The following is a 22,426-nucleotide window of genomic DNA, read 5'->3' as shown; positions in this document are numbered from 1 at the left end:
GAGGCATGCCAGCTGGACTAAGAGGCAACAAGGTGGTTTTTAAAGTGCAGACCTGGCAACCTGCTCAGGGTTAGCTGTAAAGGTAGGCATCGGCACCGCTAAAGATGCCACTGAACGAAAGAAAGGAGCTGCACCCTCAGCCAGACATGATTGAGCTGTTCAACTTTGAACAAAAAACTGCAACAAACATTCATCAGGGCTGCTTCCGCTTCACATTTATATCCCGATGGAGCACGATCAAACACGTTTCAAGCCGTAGTCACTATGAATTCCCCATTTACACAAGTTTGAACATGATTGAAGCCTTTAAGACTACGAATAACGGGACATTACCGTGTACTATCGATTTCAAGAAGTGAATCCAATTTTCAACAATTGGATCCTGATTTTTAAATCCGGTGCCAATGATGACTGTAACTACTACATACACCAAGTTTGTTCAAGATTGACAAAGATGAATCAAGAAGTTACTATGATGCTTCAAAATGTGCTCCAATTTGCTGTTTGGGATTAAATGGGAAGGAACGGGGCTTTGTGGAATAGTCCCATAACGTTGAAAAATGACCAGAACTCACATCATAACCTGCAGCTACAGATAAAAATAATTCTGTTATAACAGCCAGCATGACAGGTTTTTTTTTTTTTGAGTCAGTTTTGGTGTGAAGCAGCCTTTATGGTAATCAAATGGAATGGCTTTGCATGGAAAGCAAAATCTTTCTTCCCAAGTCCAGATCGTATTCTTCTTGAAGTACCATCCCCTCCAGTTAAAGATACAGGTCAATTTATTCTATGAGCTAAAAATAGCTTCCTGTTTATTTATAGTGCAGATTTGTACCGTGTCTCTAGTACATGGTACACTTATTATTTTTCTGATGTTACTGTGTGTAGATGTCTTCTTATTCATTAAACTCCTTGAGGGGCAATAATAAGACTGAACTGAACTGGTCTGTGTTCCTTTTAAGATGTGGATTACAGGCTACCTTATTTTATATAATATGAATATGTTTTTTGTGCAGTGCTTTGAAGTGTAAAGCTGCACAGGTACTGCCTAAATAATTAAATGTGCAAAGGAGAAACAGCAGAGGCAAGACTAGATGGGGCACTCGGAGAGTGCAACAGTAACCCTTTACATGTTTAACACTGATTTATGCAGATTAATGCTTTATGATTCAGTGACACACACACACTCATCTTCAACCACTTAGTCCAATTAAGGGTTGCGGGGGGATGGAGCCTATCCCAGCAGTCATAGAACGTGAGGCGGGGTACACCCTGGACAGGGCACCAGTGTCACAGGGCCACAAACAGACAAACACATTCACACCCACTCGCACACCTACGGACAATTTAAAGATTCCAGTCCACCTAACCTGCATGTGTTGTATGCGGGAGGAAACCCAGGTGCCCGGAGGAAACCCACGTAAACACGGGGAGAACATGCAAACTCCACGACCACAGGCGGAAATTGAACCCATGACCTCCTCGCTGTGAGGCAACAGTGTTAACCACTAAGCCACTGTGCTGCCCCTTTCCAGCATATTTAATCCATATTTGCTCCAAATCATTTCAGTTTAACAGTCTCTTAAGGTCAAAAAGTCAAAATGAAATCACATTGTCATAGGTTTACCCTAAAAAATTCCACTATGTTGGGCTTAAATTGGATCAAAACTCTTCGTTATTTTATTCTCAGAGACTGGCACACTGGACTGAAAACAACGCCCCTATATGTGCTACATTCTTTTGCACACAGATGTAAAAATGACATCTGACATAGTTTTCAGGAAAATTCTAATCTTATGGTTTCCTTTAGCACTGCCAGTATAACAGGTCTGTCACACCTTGACGATTTAGCCTGCGTATGTCGACGTATGTAAAATACGCCGAATACGCTGCCATACGTCTAAGTTTTCTATAAGTTAAGAGCACCTTTTAGCACCTGAAGTACGAAGAGTACATTGAAAAATTTTGGACATGCACAATATTTTCGATGCATGGCAGCATATGTCTCATATGTCCCACATACGCGAGTCGTAAGTTATGTGATTGTTGACACACGTTTCTTGTATGTTACTCATAAGTAAAAATACGTCCATTGATTAGCTGAACAACTGAAAGCTGCAGTCCTTTTCAGTTTAGACTGTTTCAAATGTTAAATCCATTCTGAGTAAATATAAAGTCTTAATCTTACCTGTTGCATCATTTCAGTCGGATTCATCATCGCAGCCTGACGAAAACGTATCCACATAAAGCATCCTGATTTTAGAAAACAGTGTCTGAAAATACTTTAGTTCCTTGTTGTGGCTGAAGAAATGTAGCGTTTTAAAAGAAGTCTGTCTGTTTGTCTGCTCCCGGTATGTTTCTCAGCCTGAACCAGAGAACACCGTCACTTTGTGCCGCAAAAGACAATTAACTTAGTTTAAACTTTGAAAGAGTCGGAGCACCTCATTCATTCATGGCAGGCATCAGGCGATTCTTCAGCATTCTGTACATAATGAACATAAATCCCATAATCCATGAAGACAAAAACAAAATTAAATAAAAAAAATGTTAAATTACTCTGTTTGGCCTTCGTGTGGAGGGGAGCGGTTGTGCGAAAGTGTACATGCACTTGATGATATGCTTGTCAACATCTACGTGCTCCGCCTGCCTAACAAAGGGGTTCTGCTGGCGGTGGAAATGCAAACCAAGCCAGACGTTAACTGTGCCGACCTGTACCATACTGTGAAGTACCAAGCCGGACCACTCGGTGGAAACTGGGCTGTCAGCATATGCTGGCTAAATCATCATGGTATGACAGCTGCATAACTTATTTGATGTATCCAATGTATTTTCCAAATTTTTGGCACTGAAGGCACTGAAACTGCCAGCCAAATGAGTGAGAGCAGCTTTGGACACTTCTGTATGCCCGTTACTGCAGGTAAGTAAGTAAGTCCCTTCGGCTGCTCCCTTGTTTTGCACTCGGGGTCGCCACAGCAAATCCAAGGTGGATCTGCATGTTGAATTGGCACAAGTTTTATGCCGGATGCCCTTCCTGATGCAACTCCACATTACATGGAGAAATGTGGCAGGGGTGGGATTTGAACCCAGAACCTTCTGAACTGTAACCATTTGGCCACCACCCCTGCTCATAAAGTTAATTATATAAACCTATTAAGTCCATTTCTTGAATATATTTCACAATAAAAGCATTTAACATAAAAGCAGTGGCAACTGTGCAAAGAAATTTACTGTGAAAGTTATAGTGTGATTGCACTTTGTGAAAGTGTCTAAATTAACAGTGTCTACTCGACATTGTCCGACGTTTTCCTGTTTTATTGGGAAGCTGTTTAGAAGCGCTGCATTTCTGAAATAGATTCTGTCACATGTGACAAAACAGATCCGGTCAAAAAATATCAACTGACAAGTCAAGCCTAGAAGAAATAGTGAAATATGTGAAATCTCTGCCCCTTTGCCCTCTGCAGCATCATTGCCTCCAACATCCTGAACTATATACCAGACTGACTTAATGATAGAGGCCAAGGCCTGCTTTTACTGGTCACTGTGGGTAGACCATGTGTCTCACTCCATACCACATACAAAAAGACATTGAGAAAATGGGGAAGGCAGGAAAACTGTGAGATGGAGAGATGCATAGAGAGGGAGAGAATGAGATGGAAGTAGAAGCACAAAGTGAATTAAGAGAATAGTGGGTATTTTTTTTAACCATTGGAATACTGCCAGTGCTGCATGGGAAATGGCAGGATAGACTATTTCAGGCTTTGCTGCTGTTTGTTATGCCAGCCAGCATTATGGTGCAGATCTTTAAGAACATTAACATGTGTGGTATGAGAGCGAAATGAGGACAGCAGTTTTTCAAGGGTGGGGGGTGGGTGATTTGACTTGCACCAATGTACCCTCGTGTTGTTTCCCCCCTCTTTCGCTTTAATCTAAATTCATTGCAGACAGGATAACATCTCTGACATTGCCAAAATGTAACTGTTTCTGTGGTTAAACAGAGAGAGCAGAGGGTTGGTGATGAGAGAGCAATGACAGCCTTTATCTTGGTTAGTAAACACGTCATGGGACTCCTAGCACTGTTTATACCACATCTTTAACTCCCTACTCCCAGACCTACATGGTAACAGAACTTACAAAACAGTCGCTCAAACATATGCTTGTGCACAGACTCAAAAAATAAGCTCAACTTCACATGGGTGCACCACCAGGCACCACTGTACTTCTAAATGCGTGAGTCAAATGGAATTTTTTCTTTGCCACTCCATGCCAGGAGGGGCCATATAATAGTTGTGTCATTGATACAAGACAATTTTTTTTTGTAGAAACAGACTTTGCTATGATTAAAAATACAAAGTAAAGTGATGTGGCCATTTGGGCTGAACATATACTGTCCTACATTTTGTTTGGGGGAGTTTGGCAACTGAGGCATGCTTTGCTAGTGGGGAGGATGGCAAGCTGTGCGGGACATGCAGCCTTGACTTGGGCTGACAGCAATGTAAAGTGCCACAATGATCAAATGAAGTGTGGTGTTGTGGTTTTCTTCAGGTCAAGTCTGGGAGCATGAGCTGGTGCCAAGTCCACCACACCATAGAATGGCCTTGGTTGGCTGGATTGCAACTGTCCAGGCAGACATCTGGTCCATCCCCACTGCTCAGAATTAACCATCTATCTGCCACAGCCAGGTTAAAGCCCAGGTGAGGGCTGTTGGCCTTATCCAGCCACTGGCATCCTTAATAGTAAGACACCTGCGTGCTAGATTGTACCCACTGCCCAGTGAAAAGCACCTCATCTTTATCTCCATAAGCCCCCGTTTGTTTGATACAAAGTCACTCCATTGATATTCAGGGATTCATAGAGATCTTGTGCGAAAAACATCCAGCTGTCAACAAAGGCTTGCTTACCAGGATGATTCATGTGACTCTGCAAATTCAAGGTTGTTGGTTTTCTTTTTGCTGCTCCAGTTTTTGCTTTGAGTCACCACAGCAGAGGTTGCATGGGTCTGCATGTTGATTTGACACTTTTTTTTTTTTTTGCCTACAACCCTTCCTGAAGCAACGCCTGAGATGCATGGAAGGGCAATATAGTACAACCGACAGTGGCCTTGGTGGCCACTAGGACCCTGCAGTTAGCAACTTGATCGGCCTGTTTGTCTTTATTTTATGTTGTGGTCATTGTGCAAGTTAAGCTTCTTGACTGTTTTTCAGCTTCCTAAAAGGTTGCACAGAGGAAAAAGTTGAAGGACCACTATGTGAATGCTAGTGTTAGTATTCTTACACCGTAATTACTGAGTTAAGAAAAGAGTTGATTCCTGAGCACTGCCCCCTCAGCAGTGGCACAGCCACTGTGTATCATATTGAAGTGTAGTGCAATAACGTCATATCGTGGCCCATTTATTGTTACATGCATCACATCGTGCCTCGCCAATTCCCAACCCTATACTACTCATGCAATGGTGTGATGGAGTTCTGCTGGGAAGGTAGCAGACAAAGAAAATGAAAACATGTTGATTTGCGAACAAAGAATGCAAGTATAACTTAATTCACATGAGCTGGAACCCTCAAAATTATACTTCTTTTGAGGTATACATTCATTCATTCATTCATCTTCTACCGCTTTGTCCAATTTATTTGTATGTGTGTATGCAAAGACACACAGAGTGCCAGACAGACATGATCACAGAAGCTGTGGCTGGATAAAGTGTGTGTGTGTGTGGTGAGTGGCTTGTTGGCAGTCATAATGGTGAACTGGTCAGATCCCTGTGCACTCCAGCTTCCCTTCTGCCTGCCAGTCTGACCACTAACAGCTGATCTTTCATGTGTGTGAGTCTAATTCACAGCAACTGAATTAGACTGTCAGAAATGGTGGAAGCAGCTTCTTTGGCCTTTTGTTCAATCAATGTACATCAATACAAGAAAAATGCAAGTGCTTGCATGTAGCAGAGGTTAGTCCTCAGTTATTTTCTGTCTGTCCCTTTGTCTTTGTTCTCTGCTTTCTCTGTTTGTCTCATTTGAACTTGATCCAGATGGTCCATTTACACGTCCCACAGGCTGGTACCAGTTTGCGCTTGACTGATCAATTCGAGGATTAAAACACATGACGTGACCTTTGTTATACACCACCAGATTTTCACATCATTTAAGGAAAAACCTGGATTTACTGTCAGACACGACATGGTGAGACATCATTACCCGTCCCTTCTAGAGACTTTTACGATCCAAGTTGCACTCAATTTGTTCGTTTGTGATCATTTGTGTGAGCTCATGTTGGTTAATTTTCATAGTTATTACATTAAGTAACAGCAGTTATACGAGGTTCAGCTCCTTGGGGGGGGGGGGGGGGGGGTTCTGCTGCCTCCTTTCTTGATGTTACATGACATGATGACTTGATGTCTTTGGTATTAGGTCTCTTTGGATGATTCTTGGGTGCTGCTAGAATGACTTTGTGTTAAAGGACCGGTGACTTCAGGAGAGTCAGATGAGGCATATCACTTGAGTTGTGAGGTAACATCAGCTTTGACATTCTGGACATGTGGTTTGTTTCTCTGGGCATCATCCAGCATGCAGGTACCTCACTGTTGAGGAGCCCAGCAGCTAGAGAAGACCAAGGGGGTATCCACGTATCACCTTGCTGCAGCAGATAAATATTACTCTCAAGAGGTCTAGGGGTGGCCTACTTGCCTCCCTGTGGTTCTGTAGTGTGGTGGATACATTGAGCAAGAGACTGCCACTTTTTACGTATAAAGATGTTAAACTTGAACTTCTCTTCTGGAGCCCACAGTAAAAGACTAGAAGCAACACAAAAACAAGGCAGTGCACCCCAAAAGATCTGCTCCATTCTTAAGATCCGGACCCATTGTGTGACTTCACTTTCCATAGGGAATGATTTTTTGTGTGTGTGTGTGTGTTTGTGTTTGTGTGTGCACGTAAGGCATCTGTACAGTATGATGCCATCGCTTCCTATTATTGTCAGAGCCACCTCCTTGTGGTTTCCATGGTTACACAAACAGCTGGATCCCCGCTTTGAGACAGCCCAAATTAAGAATAACTTCAGATGGTAGTTTGAGCCGAGTCGCACTGCAGGCTTAGCCTGAAATAATTCTTCCGTTTCTTTTTAATGTCTTGGACAATCATCAAAGACATTTCTGTTTATACTGAATTAAAAAAAAGATTACAATGTACCCACCGGTAATGCAAACATAATACTGTGAATTCATTAGACGTGGAAAAATAATTTTGTGTTGGCGTGACAAACCTTGTGGTTTACTTTTTATTGCTCAATGCATCAGAAATGTCTTTGCATATGTGACTGGCTGTGCACCTTTAAGAACCTCAGTGAAATGTCACACCTGTTACCTGCATGTACATTTTTTTCTGTTGTCTATATTCTTAAAATACTGAATGGACATGAAAATTTATTTAATATTTTTTTTTGTATCACAGGATTTAATGTCAGTGGCAGTGTTGTCAGAGGACAACAGCTTGTCTTTTTTATTACCTGCTTCAGCAAAAATAGAGCTTGTCTGGGGCCCGGTTTCATAAAGCGACCTAATCTTGTTTAATCTAAACTCACTCAGTTGACTCATCCTTTAACGTTAGTTGTTGCACAAAGGACTTAGTTGGCTAAAGTTTCGTGTTACCCAACTAAACTTTTTTGCCTAGTACAGAGGAGGCTAATCATATTTTAGCTGACAAAACTTCATTGTCTTACCTGACTTGATGGAGGAGGAAGTGGAAGCGGGTGTTCCTGGACCAGAATAATCCACTGGCGATGTTTACGGACACCGAGGTCAGGAGCACGTCTCCTCTGTTGCAACGGACAGCCATGTGTGTAGCAGAAGACCCAACCAGGAAGTAAACAAAACTGTCGCACATTGGAGGCGTTTCTTGGTAACGCGCAAGGCCTCTGTGACTGTTAAAATTGTCCACTAATGCAATACGGCTAATCTACAAATTTAGCCGTCGACGTGAAACTGAGATTAGATGGTTAATGTTGGTTGACTAAGATTAGTAGACTAAAAGATTACACTGCTTTATGAAACTGGGCCCAGGAATTGCTTGACTCTGTGCTTGTGGTCTATGTACAGTAGTGTTCAGAATAATAGTAGTGCTATGTGACTAAAAAGATTAATCCAGGTTTTGAGTATATTTCTTATTGTTACATGGGAAACAAGGTATCAGTAGATTCAGTAGATTCTCACAAATCCAACAAGACCAAGATCACTGTAGATGAACAGCCTATAATTTTTTGCACCTGCGTATAAGTTTTCCCCTCTCCAATCAACTTTTTAATCAAACTACAAAATTGACGAACTCACTGACTGAATGCCACACTACTATTATTGTGAACACCCCCTTTTCTACTTTTTTTTTTTTTACTAATAGCCCAATTTCATAGCCTTAAGAGTGTGCATATCATGAATGCTTGGTCTTGTTGGATTTGTGAGAATCTACTGAATCTACTGGTACCTTGTTTCCCATGTAACAATAAGAAATATACTCAAAACCTGGATTAATCTTTTATTCACATAGCACTACTATTATTCTGAACACTACTGTATATACATTATATTGACAACGATTTTGTGTATGAAAGTGAAACTTGGTGCACAAGTTCATGTCACTAAGACATTCGACAAGTTTGACATTGTGAGCCTTTTGATTTTAATTTTGCCCACCACGGGGCTGTCTGTGAAACCTTTTGGATGCAATGTCTTGGCAAAGACTTGGTGTATTAAGATGAAACTTACACAAGGTCAACTCGCGAAGACCTCAGAGAATTTCAGTATTGAGCGTGTTTCAGTTTTAGGGCTGGGTCTGAAATCTTACGTTTGACTCCTGCCAAAGACTTGGTATCAAAATGAAACTTAGTGCACAAAGCCACATCAGTTAGAGCTTAGACACGTTCCACGTTGTGCACTTGGATTCAGATTGTGGCCACCAGGAGGTAGAATCTTTGAAACTTTGTGCATGACGTTTCTTGACAAAGACTTCCTGTGCCAAGTAAACTTGGTTTACAAGGTTAATTTGGACTTTAATCCGTAGACCATCACCCAGAGAGGCGATGCATTTGTGACCAGAGGATTCTGGGTTCAAATCCCCATTGGGCTCAAAAGTCACAAAGGACCCTTGGGCAAGATCTTTAATTCCCAAAATACTTTGAGTGTGCAGTGAAGCGCCTTGCGTGGTAGCACCCTGACATCAGTATGGGTGAGAATAGGAGGTGTCTTTGTAAAAGCGCATTGACTGTCTGCTTCAGATGGAAAAACGCTATATAAATGGATTCCATTGGACAAGTTCCACAGTGGCGTGCTTTGGTTGTAATTGTGGCCACCAGGGGCAGATTCTCTGAAACCTAGTGTATGTATCACCAAAAGTACTTCATGGCTCATGATGAAATACTACTGTTGATTATACCTTGTACAGGCTGGGGTTAGTATTACCCATCTTAAATTTATGTTCAGTGCCCTTGAAAATATGTTGGACTGAAGCATCTTCCTTTTTTATTTTTCTCAGTACAAATGCCTTCCGTTTGGCTTGTTGTTCTGGGCTAATTTCTCTTATGCATTTTACCCTCTTGAAAGATATTTCACTTTTTGGGAGGTTCCACTGATTTTGACTTGTTTTACTAGAACAGTCTCTGTTTTACCTTTTCATATCAAGCCTTTTCTCTTTCGGCCCCACCCCACGACTCTCTCTGTCTTCCACATCTCCTTCATCTGTCCTCTGATTTCATCAGGGAATCCTGACAAGACTTTCTTTTTGTCTTTCTTCCAGTCTTCTCATCTGTCCAGGCGCAGGTCCTGCAGGGGGAAACGACAGACATCAGAGACATTCATTGTCTTTGATCCAAACTAAATGACTGAATTTGTTTGTAAGGCACAGTTGTCCAGACTGTAGCTTTCACACAAGCTGCCTGGAACCAGTGAAGTTCTTGTGGTATTATCTTTATTCTTTCTTTTTTTGATACTCTGGTCTTGTTTATCATGTACAAGCCCTTGGGGCACTACATCGTTGTGTGGAGAAGTGTGTGTCAGCGCCCCATGCCTGGGAGAGCTGAGATGTGGTAGTTTGATATCATTGGCTTTCTTTCATCAGTGAGGTGATTCTCCTGCTATGCCTTTGAACTACAGCAAATCAAAGACAGCTTATTGTACAACTGCAGCTGTGACCACATCACCTGCATGTTGTGTGCCTTTGTTTATTGCCTTCTTGGCGTCTCCCACAGTGAAAGATGCAAGTTTTGTTTGTGAGAGGTTAAAGTGTCATAGTTAAAGTAGCACAACAGTACAATTGAGAAGGAATTTTTCAGTGATCAATGAAATGAAGTGGAAATGAAAACTGATCTAGACAGGCATTTTAAAAGTGAAATAAAATGTAAAATAATTGTCGTCTGATATGATACCAATACTGTAAACTTCAGTATCTTTCAATACAGGTAACCTGTTGTGTGGGCCGCTGAAGAGGAGGTACTGCTGGCCCACCACCACCAGAGGGCGCCCTGCTTGGAGTGCGGGCTCCAAGCACAAGAGGGCGCCAGACCCAGAGGAGGTGACAGCTGTCACTCATTACTCCAGCTGTCACTCATCTACACCACCATATAAGCCGGACTGCAACTCCACCTCCCCGCCGAGAAATCGACTACCAGTACTAAGGTAATTTTCTCTGCTGACTTATACGTTGAAAAGTAATCTGAACTTCTGTTGCAGCCGTTTTCCTGGTGCTTTCCTTGTCTGGAGGATTGGCGTTTGGTGTGACAGTGACGGCTTCACCTCGCACCCCGTCCCAGATAAGTGGTTGATCAGGAGCTGCACGAGTGTGTGTGATTTGGAGGTGGAGGTGCTCCCTCCTAACGGTGTCTGGACTGTTAATTACTGAGTGTGCGGACTCACACTCACACATCCTCTTTCTGTTTTCTGCCAGCAGTACCAGGGTCGACAGCCGAAGACAGAGGCCACCTGGGGACTCGGGACTTGGCGGCTCCGGTGTTCTTCAGGCCGTTGGTGGTGGAGGCCGTGTGGGACGCGGCTTCTCTCTCGTCGGGCGTCTTCTATCGTCGAGCCTGCCCACACGTCACCTGGTGTTTATTGACTGTGAACATTAAGACACGTTTCGTTGTGTAATATCACAACATTAAATTGTTACCTTTTGGCTTACTCATTGTCCGTTCATTTGCGCCCCCTGTTGTGGGTCCGTGCTACGACACCTTCACAACATAACCATGAAATAACTTTTCTCTGTCTTAAAGCAACTAATCTGATAATAATCACAGTTGTCTGGATGAGACAGACTGTGTAACACATATTCTATACTACTCTGAAGGAAAACACAAATGGCCAACAATATGACTCAAATATGATGTAGATGACTAGGATTGGATTTTTATTTACTTCAAATATCCAATCCAGCATTTCTGGCAATATCAAACTGTTACCAATCAAAAATAACAGACTTCTCACTGAGTTGGGCAAACACTTCGTGTAACACAGTGCCGATTCTCCCTCACTGCATGCAAGAAACCAGTCAAACTAGACCTCTGCATGAAAGGGTATTTTCCAACCAACATTGCTGAATCTAACAAACTGCAATAAAATACTTTGCAATGCATGATCCTATTTGTTCTTCTTGTTGCACTAAATGGATCCTATTTGTCCTTTTTGTTGCGGTAAACAGAAACTTATCATTTTTGTAATCTTTCGACCGCAGATACGATTATGGTGTGTGGATGCTGCTCTCACACAGCAGTGGTGGAATTTTCCGTCCTTCTCTTATTGTAAACAAAGAACAACTGGTTCATATCACTAACGTGAGTGTACTATTAGAAGTACTTATTTGGATCATATGTGTCATATTCAAGGGGAGTAGCATGACTCAAATAAAATTTCAAGCACTAACAATGATGTTGAGTAGGGAGAAAGTGGACCTGGAAGATAATACATCCACATTATAACCACCCTTTGGCATTTTTATTACCTTCTTAGAGCCTAACCTAATTGTATCACTGTTTATGTCAGTGACGTATAGTCTTTATTAGAGTTCGACGTGATGATGTTGGTTGGCCGATAATATCAGCTGATATGAGCCTTTCAGGAACATGTCTGTATCAACATTATTTTTGCAAATAGGAACATTTTAATTTATTGAATAAACAATACAGAAATCACTCCGGCTGTTGGAAATGATGTAATTATGTAGTTTGTGCAGCAAAGGACATTCAGATGGTACTGTTTGAACTGGACTTTGAAACTGAGCATTCTGAAGTACAGGACCCTCTAAGAACCACCCAGTTGACCGAACAGAGTATTCCTTCTTCTGTCCATCAAATTTAATGATTTGGAAAGTGGCAAAACTTTAACGTTCCACAACCCAGGTGGCCTTTTGAATTTACAAGTGTTACAAGTGTTTAGAAGTCCCGTGTTATCATGGAGTAACGTTAGCTCCACAGAGAAAGATGATGCATTCCCATCCTGTGACTTTCCTAGTCTGTACTTTTTGAATGCATGTCGATTAAAGAGTGAGTTGTAAAGCATTCATCATTGAAACACAGAGTCGGGATAAAGTGCAAGTTGACTGGATTGATGTGGCCAAAGTGTGCAATTAAACTGTAGTTTTGCCATAGCAACGTGGTGATTAAGTAGTGATTTACGGGTTTATTTGTAGCAACATTGTATGGAGTTTCACAATAGAATGAACACAGTTCAGTATCAGGCTGCGTGGGATGAGTGCTCATGGGAACCAGAATAACTTTTAGCTTTTGTGTCCTCAGGGACCATTGAGGCTGCACTGTTGGTTAATAAATGCATTTCTTCAGTTCTAGAGCCAAAACATACACAGTGTTTCTATTTATGCTCACATAAATAAACCACCATTGAAAATCCGCCGCCATAATATGAAGAAACAAAAAATATGATTTATTTATTTTTTACAGTGGTTGACTTATTTGCTCAGGCACACAATATGACATGTCAAATGCGTTCACTAATGACACACATACACACACATTCAGAGCCAAGGACACACAGCAGCTCGGATGTCACTTCTTTTTCTTCAGTTGTATGTCCTTAATCTGCCCTTTCAGTCCACAGGGGATATTTCAGTTGTGTATTATTTATTTCCTTATTTCTGAAAAAACATCCCCACAGCATGATGCTGCCACCACCATGCTTCACTGTAGGGATGGTGCCTGGTTTCCTCCAAACATGACGTCTGAATTTTGTTTCTCATGGTCTGAGAATCCTTCCTTTTATTATCCTTTCTTCCTCCATCCTTTTATTAAGGAGTGGCTTTCGTCTGGCCACTCTACCATACAGAATTACAAAATACAGCATCGCACACTCCTGTTGCAAATGTCAAAATTTTATTAAGATAACGTATCGGCCTGTATCCTTCGTCAGATCATTTTTCTTTTCTTTGAATAATGAAAGGAGAAGCCCAGGTGTTTTGAGGCCTGCCCTTAATGAGTGGGTGGATCCCAGCCAATCACACCCAGTGTAATTAAAAACTACAAAAATATACAAAATATATTTACAATATAATATAATTCATTTACATACCCAATACAATGTACAGAGTAATTTTATAGAAAACATCTTAAATCACAATCAATGTTTATTGATGTCAATGTCCATGTTTAGTCCAGTCACTCTACCATACAGACCTGATTGGTGGATTCCTGCAGAGATGGTTGTCGTTCTGGAAGGTTATCCTCTCTCTCTACAGAGGAATGCTGGAGCTTTAACAATGTGACTATCGGGTTCTTGGTCACCATCTGTGACTAAAGGTCCTTCTCCCCCTATTGCTCGGTCCCCACATTTGTGCCTCGAGACAATCCTGTCTCTGAGGTCGACAGACAATTCCTATGACTTCATGTTTGGTTTGTGCTCTGACATGCACTGTCAACTGTGGGTCCTCATATGTAGGCAGGTGTGTGCTGAAGAAACATCTCAAGGATGATCAGTGGAAATGGGATGCACCTGAGCTCAAATTTGACCTTCATGGCAAAGGCTGTGAACTCTGTGAATGTCCTTTAATGGACCAGCCAGACCCCAGGCCTGAATTCAGTTAAACATCACTGGAGAGATCTGAAAATGGCTGTGCATCAAAGCTCCCAATCCAGCCTGATGGAGCTGGAAAGGTGCCGCAAAGAGGAATGGGCAAAACTGCCCAAAGATTGGTGCGCCAAGCTTGTGGCATCATATTCAAGAAGACTTGAGGTTGTAATTGCTACCAAAGGTGCATCAACAAAGTTTCAAGCAAAGGCTGTGAATGCGTCTGTACATGTGACTTCTTAGGTTTTTTTATTTTTAATAAATTTGCAAAAATCTCAAAAACCATTTTTCACCTTGTCATTATGGGGTATTGTGTGCAGACGTTTACCTTCTGTTGATGATAAGCAGCATGTATGATCTTCCATTTCACAAAAATTAGGGTTTTCAAAGGTATTAGTCTGCGATAGCAACCAGTAGTGTAGAGCTTCTGATTCCTCTTGTTTTTTCTTCAATCTTCCGGTTCCCATGTTGATATGAAGGGCTCATTTGAAGCTTATGGAACCACACTAACTCATAGTTGATACAGTAATGAACAGATGGCTATTAATATAATATACCATTTCTGGTAATGAACACCACTAAATCTGACACACTGTGGCGTTAAAAAAATGTTACTACTTGACTGTTTCTCAAATATAATATCCAGATGATGCAACATCTCCATATTTCTCATTTGTTTGTTGTAATTTATCTTATGAATAATACAGGGATTCAATTTTATGTTTTCTGGTATGTTCGGCATACGTCAGCAGAGTGGGGTGAACCAGGTGAGCACAGGCGCTGAAGCTCGTGTTAAGATTTGCCCTCAGAAAAAGCAGGCGAGAGAGAGAGGAGAGAGATGGAGGTTATCTTAGGTATCCACCATCTGTCTCCAACAACCCAAGAGATGCTGATGGATTGCACATTGGAAGGAGTAGAAAGCTTGAGGTGAACAGATTTTTCACATTTTTCATCTTTCTTGCTCAGACGTTTGTCTGTCTAGATCTGTTGGAAGCTCGACTGAGGAGGATTAATGTGTTTCCGAGTGTAGATATGAGTCACCTTGAAGAAAGGTGTTTAAACTCTTGGACTGATGAGGTTTTTCTTCTTCATTGAAATATTAAAGTTTATCTCTCCTTTTCTGTCTTCCTAAGCATGACGGACTTTCCCACTTCCACTCTTAAGTCACGATATCTCCTCTCTAAAAATCCCTCAGCCTTAATCCCAAACAGTGCGTGTTCCACTGGGGAAAAGAGTGCCAAGATATCCGGCTTTAATAGGATTGGAGAAATGACTGATTTTTTTCAAAAGGAGCAAGAATTATCCCAATTTTTTTTAAAAAAAGAGATGCCATCTCTGGACTTAATATGACACAGTGACTTACTGAAAGGATCATTATAACTTGGAGCGCCATCCTGACTTTATAATGAGGCTTTTCGGGAAGCTGCTCTTTAGTTGCAGACTGAGGGGAGGAGATGAGGCGAGCATTGAAGCCAGTTTCCCAGAGGTTCACTGACTCCTGACTTCAAAGGCGAAACGGTCACACTGTCGCTGCTGCTGTAGTCAAATCCTTGCCAATCACAAGGGCATGTTGGTCTCTGTGCATCGCCAATTTTAGGAAATTGCAAAGCTTATTATGTAAATGAGAAACATTTCAGCAGTTCCGTTTACATGCAGGGTTTCAGTCAGAAAGAAATGCAGTCCCAATAGAATCATTCTGATCAGTCAATCCACACATATCATTTACATGACCTTATTAAAATGATGAGTTAAATCTGCATTTATACAGTATGTATTGCTCAGGAGAGTCGTATTGGCACCAGCTACTGTTGACCTATGCAAATTAATTTCAACAGCAGACCCATGTATCACAGTCAACCTGATGGTAATTGTTGTATTGGTGCTGCTCAAACCGCAACAGGAGATATTTTTACCTATAATGTGGATGCTCTCCTGTGTGGCTGTAGACTTTGACACTAACCACTGATGACTAGATGTCTTTGGGTACTGCTGGAATGACTTTGCATCAAATGAGCGGTTACTTAGGAACACTTGGATGAGGAAGACCGTGTGCAGTGCATAAGTGTTGAGGACCCCAGTAGCCGTAGAATCCCAAGGGGACGCCCACATTTCTCCTGCCTTCAACAGATAGATGGTTAAATGGAGAGGTGGGGATGGACCAGTTGTCTTCCTAGGGGTTGAATTGTGAGGAAATGTCAGCTGTGGTATTTTGGCTATATGGTGCACATCTCTGAGCATGACTTAACATGCACATGTCTCAATTTTGAGGACCCCAACAAATGGAAAAGTACAAGGGGACAAACATGTTTCACCAGACTGTGTTAGGTGGATGGCAACTTTTAAGATGTGGGGAGGGACTGGTTGTCTGCCTTCCAGGAACCAAGCCAGTTCCATACTGTGCTGGATGTAGTGGCCCTTGACGCCAGCACATTCCCCTGTACTTTTATTTTGTAATGAGAATACAGCACAGATTTTGCAGTGTGTGTGTGTGTGGGTGTTTTACAGATGTGAGACATGGAACACTTGGCACTTTACTGGCAGCATGACTGCTTGTCTGCCTGTAGTCCTGTAGCACTGACTGGAAAAATTGGAATCACAGTGTTCACTGTCTGCATGTATTATATGGAAACACACACAGTCATACGCGTACAGTCATAGCATTTACTGCCAGTTTGGAAATGAGAAACACACCTACATGGAATGTAACATTTACTCTCTTCTCAACGTTTATGGGAACACACTCAGACACACGTGTATAAAATGGAGTTCTCATGCATTGTGGGGTCCTGAGTTATGAACAAAGGCTATGTTATATATGCTATGTGACAGCGTGTTTGTGTGTGTGTGTGTGTGTGTATGTATGTATGTGTGTGTGTATATATATATATATATATATATATATATATATATATATACACACAAAACCCCTGGCAATAATTATGGAATCACCGGCCTCGGAGGATGTTCATTCAGTTGTTTAATTTTGTAGAAAAAAAGCAGATCACAGACATGACACAAAACTAAAGTCATTTCAAATGGCAACTTTCTGGCTTTAAGAAACACTATAAGAAATTAGGAAAATTATGGCAGTCAGTATCGGTTTACTTTTTTAGACCAAGCAGAGGGAAAAAAATATGGACTCAGTCAATTCTGAGGAATAAATTATGGAATCACCCTGTAAATTTTCATCCCCAAAACTAACACCTGCATCAAATCAGATCTGCTCGTTAGTCTGCATCTAAAAAGCAGGGATCACACCTTGGAGAGCTGTTGCACCAAGTGGACTGACATGAATCATGGCTCCAACACGAGAGATGTCAATTGAAACAAAGGAGAGGATTATCAAACTCTTAAAAGAGGGTAAATCATCACGCAATGTTGCAAAAGATGTTGGTTGTTCACAGTCAGCTGTGTCTAAACTCTGGACCAAATACAAACAACATGGGAAGGTTGTTAAAGGCAAACATACTGGTAGACCAAGGAAGACATCAAAGCGTCAAGACAGAAAACTTAAAGCAATATGTCTCAAAAATCGAAAATGCACAACAAAACAAATGAGGAACGAATGGGAGGAAACTGGAGTCAACGTCTGTGACCGAACTGTAAGAAACCGCCTAAAGGAAATGGGATTTACATACAGAAAAGCTAAACGAAAGCTATCATTAACACCTAAACAGAAAAAAACAAGGTTACATTGGGCTAAGGAAAAGCAATCCTGCTGTGGTTGACTGGATGAAAGTCATATTCAGTGATGAATCTCAAATCTGCATTGGGCAAGGTGATGATGCTGGAACTTTTGTTTGGTGCCGTTCCAATGAGATTTATAAAGATGACTGCCTGAAGAGAACATGTAAATTTCCACAGTCATTGATGATATGGGGCTGCATGTCAGGTAAAGGCACTGGGGAGATGGCTGTCATTACATCATCAATAAATGCACAAGTTTACGTTGATGTTTTGGACACTTTTCTTATTCCATTGGTTGAAAGGATGTTTGGGGATGATGAAATCATTTTTCAAGATGATAATGCATCTTGCCATAGAGCAAAAACTGTGAAAACTTTCCTTGCAAAAAGACACATAGGGTCAATGTCATGACCTGCAAATAGTCCGGATCTTAATCCAATTGAAAATCTTTGGTGGAAGTTGAAGAAAATGGTCCATGACAAGGCTCCAACCTGCAAAGCTGATCTGGCAACAGCAATCAGAGAAAGTTGGAGCCAGATTGATGAAGAGTACTGTTTGTCACTCATTAAGTCCATGCCTCAGAGACTGCAAGCTGTTATAAAAGCCAGAGGTGGTGCAGCAAAATACTAGTGATGTGTTGGAGCGTTCTTTTGTTTTTCATGATTCCATAATTTTTTCCTCAGAATTGAGTGATTCCATATTTTTTTTCCCTCTGCTTAGTCTAAAAAAGTAACCGTTACTGACTGCCACAGTTTTTTTTTTTCCTGATTTCTTATAGTGTTTCTTAAAGCCAGAAAGTTGCCATTTGAAATGACTTTAGTTTTGTGTCATGTCTGTGATCTGCTTTTTTTCTACAAAATTAAACAACTGAATGAACATCCTCCGAGGCCGGTGATTCCATATTTTTTGCCAGGGGTTGTATATAAAACAATCTTAAGGTTTTTGATCCCCTGCTGGCCGAAGGTCCAAAGGGGGATTATGTCGTGACTCTGTTTGTCTGTCTGCCTGCCCATCTGTCCATACGTCTGTAAAGGTGTATAAGCATTCTGAAATCAACTCCTCTCACATTTTTAGTAGAAATTTCATGTAACTTGCTACAAGTCTTTGTTGTAGGTTGGTAATACACATATTTTCATATCATTCCAGTTGGGCTCATTTTACCAGAGTTATGGCCCTTGATTAATGAAGCTAGACACCGTCAGTTTCATGCTTGGGTGCCTGCATGCTGAAATCAAATGCTGTCACATTTTTACTAGAAATTTCATGTAATTTGGTACAAATTCTTGTTCTGCGTTGGTAATATGCATATTGTAATATTGTATAAGACTGACACATTTTGGCCGAGTTATGGCTCTTGATTAACAAACCTAGACACTGCCAGTTTCATGAGTTGGTGCCTGCATTCAGAAATCAACTTCTCTCACATTTTTAAGAGGAATTTCTGGCAACTTGGTGCAATTCCTTGAAATGTTATCAGAATGTAGCAAACACTTGTACCAAAGCAGCATTTGCCAGCGGGGGATATTGTGTTCTCAGAACACTCTTGTTACTACTGTGCTGCAGCACGATGCCACTGCCTTTTGTTCACCATTGGGAACAGCACCACATTCAGTCACATAAATTGCAGTATAAAAAAGCCAGAAGAAGGAGCCAGTTGTTTTTAGCCTATTAAGATGGAATAAATTACAGTGTGCTGAAATTCATCTGCTTTTTTGTTGTTTGATCTTCTCATTTTCCTTGTTTGTTTTGTTACAATTCAAGCTTGTTGTGTGGCGACTAGATAGTGGTGCCTCAGCCAAATTGACATAGACATCAAATCAAATCAATTTTATTTATATATTACATGCAGGAGTGTGGGAGTTAAAAATCATACCGCATTTAACAAGTGCCTAAACAGGCTTTCCTCTTCTGAACCTGTGAATCTTGTGCTGACCTTTGAATACTGATGAGAATTTGAAGGCGTGGAAGTCACAGCTTTACTTAACTATTTCATAGCATTAAAATCACACTATCAACAGGTTTATGTGTTAAACAAAATTGTGACTAAAGGTTTGCTTTGGCTGTAGAAAATATTCTAATTCCAGAGTGGGCTGTGATGTTCTTACGTTTGGGAATGCATTGCAAAAACTGTCCCTCTCAAAATAAGCCAAATAATTTGAAATCTAGCCAGATTGTCTTGTATTAAGCAAAACAATCTGACAATCTGACTTGGTTAGAATTCTCAAAACTAGCAATGTCTCGGCACTGAATAATCAAAATGTACCTTAAAACTAGACAGAGTTCTTATTTTAAGATTAGCCTCCATCTTAAAATAAGGAAACAACAATGATGATGATGATGAAAACATTTTATTTGATTAGCATTCAACTCCCCAAATGAAATACAATTACATATATACATACATACAGATACACATATTCAACAAAAACATTTCAACAAGGGATGACGCTAATCAAAAAGGTATAGGCTGAAGCTCATGCTTATTATGCCTAACCTTTTTACAAAAACAAATTCAGCAAGGTAACATTAAATATAAGAGCAAAAAAGAAAAGAAAAAACCTGAAGCACTTTAGAAAAATTAATATATAAATAAATACAGTTCCATAATAATAATACAACCAAAAGTTACATTAATTACATTATCATTCTTCGTACTTGATTTATATATTTCTGTAATATTTTAGTTTTTTAAATAATGAAAGTGAAGTACACCTTTTTAATTCATTGTCACAGCTATTCCATAAATTAACACCTCTTACAGAAATACACCTTTGCTTTATATTTGTTTGTATCTTAGATTTTTATGAAAATACTTGTTCCATTCAAATCATATCAACTGCCTCTGATTTCAAACAGCTTCTGAATATTGCGGCAAAGTAAATTATTGTGTACTTTATACATTATCTGTGCCATTTTAAAGTCCACTAAATCATACAATTTAAGGGCATTACTGTCAATAAACAAAGTGTTAGTTGGTTCCCTGTAATTTGATCCATTAATAATTCTTATAGCTTTTTTTTGCATCCTAAAAATAGGAAGATTGTTGGTTTTATATGTATTACCCCATATCTCTAGACAATAAGTAATATATGGTAGTAATAATGAACAATGAAGTATGTATAGTGACTTTTTGTTAAGGATATCCTTTATAAAGTATAGCAATAGTTTTTGACATTTTAGATTTTACATTATTTATATGAGGTTTCATCCATGCAAAGGAACAATCTTGTTCCTTTGCATGGATGATTTGAAATCCATTGTCTTTCCTTGTTACAGGTTAAATACAGCTTGATATTAGCTGGAAAACCTTATTAAGAAAAGGCGAGATTCATTTTCCCAAAAATAAGACATTTTTTCTTATGTAAAAAATGCTTGACAAGATTATTTTTCCATGTAGACAAAAATTAAGTCAAATTTTCTTTAAACAAGTCTTTTTTTTACTTTCTTGGATATCAGTTTTTGCAGTGTGGCCGCACTAAGTTGTTATGATAATACCCAGTCCATTCTACCTCTTTTATCTGAACTCTAGAAACTGCACTACAGTGAATTTTAGATTTCCCATCAAATCTTGAATTTAATTAAAAATCCGTGCTTTGGGATCATTTACAGTTGGGCTTCATTTCATCATGAACTACTTAGGCGCTGTATTGTTATTAGCTCACTTGCATCTGAAAGTGATTTGTTGGTAAACCACTTCATACTTTGTGCACTAGTATATCGATATAAATTTGAACGAATGATTGTCTCTGCGTGGTAAGAATTTTATTTATTTGACTTTTGCATTTGTATGGCTTTGAAATAAAACAGATTGCTGGTGATTTGGTGGGTTTTAATAGGATAAACGGTAGCTGATTGTGACATGGATGAACAGCAGATGTGTGGATGAAGAGCAGACAGAGGATTATGCTGCACGAGCCGTTTGGAAAATTTCTGCAGACATTCTGATCTTTTTCCCACCATCTTCCAGCATAGTTAGACACCGCCAGCACATTTCTTGGTACTACATCAGTGAACGCTGTCTTTGCTCTGCTGTGTAATAGTTCAATGGGCAAAAATGATTATACAAGGCAGAAAAGTGGTCTGGATGATTTTTAATCAAGGGAATAATTTCAGACCTATAAAGAAGGGACACTCAGAGTTCAGCACCTGTGCCTTACATGTCATAGAAATTCATTCTTTGTGATTTGACAATTTCTGTTAAAAAGGAACCACTTTATTGTAAACTATCAGAAAACCCTCCCTCCATGTTTAATCTATATTGTCTCCAAACTGTTTGTGTTAAAGTTATGACCTTGAGTTTGATCTTTCAAGTTCACTGGCCATGTGACCAAAAGAAAGGTGATGCATAAATTTATATGTGTGTCATTAGTCACGATAGGTGTAACTTCTTTGTCACATACATGCGAAATACGGACAAGCGCTGCACCTCAATATTAATCTAAGCCCGTGACCTTGTCTTTTGACTGTTGGAGTAACAGCCTCATCTCACACCAGTGAGTGATGACATCACAAAAAGTGATTTAATCTATTAGTTTATGATTCTTTCGGCTGCCCCCATTAGGGATCACCACAGCATATCAATCGTTTCCATCTCACCCTGTCCTCTGTATCCTCCTCTGTCACACCAACCACCTGCATTTCCTCCCTCAGCACATCCATAAACCTCCTCTTTGGCCTTCCTCTTCTCCCCCTGCCTGG

At 40.3% G+C, this 22,426-nt stretch overlaps 1 long non-coding RNA gene across 1 annotated transcript; it reads left to right on the top strand.

Moving 5' to 3' along the window:
• Positions 1-18,763: 18,763 nt before the first annotated feature.
• Positions 18,764-19,164, top strand: LOC117531750. Its single transcript, XR_004566721.1, has 2 exons — positions 18,764-18,893; positions 19,074-19,164. It is a non-coding gene; the product is annotated as an uncharacterized LOC117531750 (long non-coding RNA).
• The last annotated feature ends 3,262 nt before the right edge of the window (positions 19,165-22,426 follow it).

The sequence above is a fragment of the Thalassophryne amazonica genome, chromosome 19 (genome assembly GCF_902500255.1).
Source record: "Thalassophryne amazonica chromosome 19, fThaAma1.1, whole genome shotgun sequence".
NCBI lineage: Eukaryota > Metazoa > Chordata > Actinopteri > Batrachoidiformes > Batrachoididae > Thalassophryne > Thalassophryne amazonica.
Note: the sequence above shows the minus strand (reverse complement) of the source record. Positions and strands in the feature narration are given on the sequence as shown.